This window comes from Neophocaena asiaeorientalis, unplaced genomic scaffold (assembly GCF_003031525.2).
Source record: "Neophocaena asiaeorientalis asiaeorientalis breed wild unplaced genomic scaffold, Neophocaena_asiaeorientalis_V1.1 scaffold1090, whole genome shotgun sequence".
Lineage (NCBI taxonomy): Eukaryota > Metazoa > Chordata > Mammalia > Artiodactyla > Phocoenidae > Neophocaena > Neophocaena asiaeorientalis.
Window position 1 is genome coordinate 320,384 of NW_020175322.1, and position 3,697 is coordinate 324,080.

Genomic DNA, 3,697 nt, shown 5'->3' on the forward strand with positions numbered 1-3,697 from the left:
CGCCATATATATAAATTTTGTTCATGTGTCTGTGTGTGTGTGTGTAAAGCATTAGTTGGATTGCACAGATTGAAAGGTATTTGCTGTGGCACATTTGCAGCGAGGATAGGTCCGGTGTATTCTGCTCAAGGGCCGGGTATTTGGCTTTCATGCAGGCAGAAGCAACTCCTGTTCCAGGCAGCTTGAGGCAGAGAGGAAGGAGAGCAATGCAGAGCTGACCTTCTCCCCCTCCTTGTTCATGTGCCGCCTTTATGCTTTTTCTTATACATTTATTTATTTGTTTTGGGCTGTGTTGGGTCTTCGTCGCTGCGCACGCTTTCTCTAGTTGTGGTGAGCGGGGGCTACTCTTCATTGCAGTGCGTGGGCTTCTCATTGCGGTGGCTTCTCGTTGTGGAGCATGGGCTGTAGAGCACAGGCTCAGTAGTTGTGGCGCACGGGCTTAGTTGCCCCACAGCATGTGGGATCTTCCCTGACCAGGGATCGAACCTGTGTCCCCTGCATTGGCAGGCGGACTCTCAACTACTGCGCCACCAGGGAAGCCCGTCGCCTTTATGCTTTTGATAGTTTTCTGGAGATGAAGAGGGGTGATAGTTGCTAGAGATATTTTTGCAAGTGAGGTGTAGTTCCTGTACATCAGCCATGCCTGCTGACTCACCCAAATTATTAAACATGGAGCGAGACGAGCAGACAGGATTAAGTTTTATTGAACTGTAGTTACAAGTTATTGTTACTGCATGGAGAAGTACCAATATGTCAACCTATTAAAAGCTATGGAAATTAAAATGTTCGTGTGTGTGTGTGTGTGTGTGTGTGTGTGTGTGTGTGTGTGTACAAAATGCAAATGACAGGCAATGTGAAAATTACAGTGATCAGTTTACAACAACAAAAAATTAACATTCTAGTTTTCCAGCTTGTTTGATTAATCAAGCACATTTACTCCTGAATCCACAACATTTCTACAATTCAATTTGGACAAAATGCTATTGGAAATCAGCCAGTTTTTAAAACTGAAATGTTAAGGGTAGATTGTTAGCTCTCCCAAAATTGGTGCAGATGAAGACAGAGAATTTATATTTAAGCTCAGGCAATCGTTCTGGATTAGTGAGCAGCTAAGTAATTCTGCTGCTCTCAGTAGAAGCGGTGGAGGTTTAGAGCTTTACCTCATGGCAGTATCCTTGGAAGGGCGTTCTGAGATTTAATTTAATAAACACTGAGAGCTTTCTATGGACCAGGCACTGTACTGGCTCTGGGGATTACAGAGGCAATTAACTGTCCCTGTACTCAAGGTGGTTAATGATCTAGTGTCATTTGTCTTTAAAAAATAGAAAGGGATAAAGAAAAAGCACCTGCATTTGTGATCTTGAGTAAATGTGGTAACCGTAACCAAAGTGATTTACTCAAGATTCAAATCCACAGTTTTTTTGGAGAAGGTAAATGTCAGATGCATTGTGGCTATCAGGCACACAGTCGGTGGTAAATAAACATGGTTGGTGTTTGTTAAATGTGACTTGAAGATAAGAAGACTGATCTTAAGTTTCATGAGGAAAAGAGTTTGCTTCACTATTAACGGGTTTTAAATCTACCCAATTTGTTTCTAATTATTCCCTTAAAGTACTAGTCTGACTGTATTGCAGAGTTTTAATCTTCCAAAATTTCACATGAGCCCTGCCTAATATGCGATATTAATGTGAATGCAAGTTTGACTTTGGGAATCAGGCCATTGAAAACTTGCAGGAAAGACCTACCCAAATGCATAATGAAATGTGATTCTGGGCTTTAAAAACCAGTGATACTAATTTAAAGGATCATTTTGTTGATTTGCCATGTGATTTGAGATTTCATTTTAACAGGAACTATTTTGTTTTTAAAATATCCACTCAAACACGTTGGTTCTTTCATTACCAGACTTTTAGAAATAGCTTTCAATCTGGAAAAGCCCCAGGCACACTTCTGTGCTGGAACAAGACTCATAACGCAGATAGTTCAAACTTGTCATATGACCCTTAGAAAACTGAATTGGATGGAGAGATAAGAGGTCCTTTTTAGCATTTCTTAATATGCAAAATTGCAAAACAAATTTTCCAACCTTGGTCTATTAAAGTATGAGTATTTTAAGTTGTTTTAAGACCATCTAGATAATTTAAAATCTCAGCTTTAAAAAAAAAATCTTAACTGATATTTGTTTTAAATAAAAATTGAGTAGTGCCCCTTTATCTTAGCTACAGTTTTGAGAGAAAGCATTTTTTCATTTCAAAAGAAATGTTATAATTTCTATGCTGGACTGCATTTTAAAATAAGGTGTAACATTTAGCTTTTGTTATTTTCATAACTACAGAGGGAAGTAGAGGGCTTTGCACATAAGTAGTACTTTTCATCAGCAGCTCTCCAGTTTTCTATCAAGCAGAATGACTCCCTCTGTTTGGTAAATAAGGAAACAGGTTTGGAAAAGTGAAGGGTTTTGGCCCAGACCCTCACAGTGAAGACTAAACCAGGCCCTCACTCTGCGCCCCGTCCGTCCTCCTAGAGGGTGGTCTCGCTGTCAGCTTCTCTTCCATATCTTTCCATGTCTGTGAAGTCACAGTCTGGCTCCATCTCTATCTTCACCTGTGGCACCATGAAGACTGGGCTCTGTGAGTAGCTGAAGGCAGGTGAAGCTGGACAGGAGATTTTGAAGTGCAGGGTGATGCTGAATGAGAAAAAGAAGAGGGAAGAACGATTTATCTAGGATTTGGTGTTTTTTAATGCTATCCCCCAGAACAGGGTTCTAGAGCAAACAGTTCTGTCTTTGCTTTTGAACTCTTAACACATCACAGGAACTAGCAGTATCCCATCTGCTTGGCCTTCAGCTGTCACAATTACTGGTCTCACTCTTTTTCAACCTATTTATCACATTGCTGCCAAAGTGAACTTTTTGGATCATGAACCTGACTGTGGGTCCCCACTGTTCAAAGGACAGAATTCAAGCTCCTTAGCCTGGCGAGACAAGAGCCTTCTTTGCTCAAACTTCTGCCTGCTTGCTGTTTGCCCCATCCATCCTGGGTTCTTTGCCCTGTGTCTGTGTGATATTTCAGGCCTTTTCTCCATACCTGCAGCGCCTTCTTTTCTCTCTTTTTTCTTTGACTCTGCACATCTGGAAGACTCCTATTTATTGTTCCCAGATTCTCTGGCTAAGGCAGATTCCTCCTTTAGATGCCTGTCCTTTCTCTTACGTGTGCTCCGTTCTTGGCATGTGGTACACGTGCCTGTCTTTCTATACTCCCAGAGGTTAAGCATCGTGCCTGGTAGACCATGGATGCTTAATCTTTGTTAAACCAGGTCGTGTTGCTGAGTTTTTTCCTCACTGAAATGGAATCCTGCTATTTAGTTGTCTTTACTTCTAGGTACTTTCATAGATTCAGTAAAACACCAGCATAGTTGGGAGGTGCCATCACTAGTTATGAAATTGTCTGCATTTCTGACCTTGTCCCCCGCTTTGTGTACTTTAACAGGTTTTTGGAAGTGTCCTATCCTGGACCAAATTCTCTCCCCATTAACTGAAATTAGAGCATTAAGAGGTTTAATTTTGTGTAGGCTACCTTAAAATGAAAATAAGATAGACAGTGCTTTTCTCTTAACACATTTATTTATAAAGATCTGTGGCATTCAGGGCATAGGAGCCCTGACTGGGGAGGTGGGCTGAGAAGGCAGGCAGAGATGT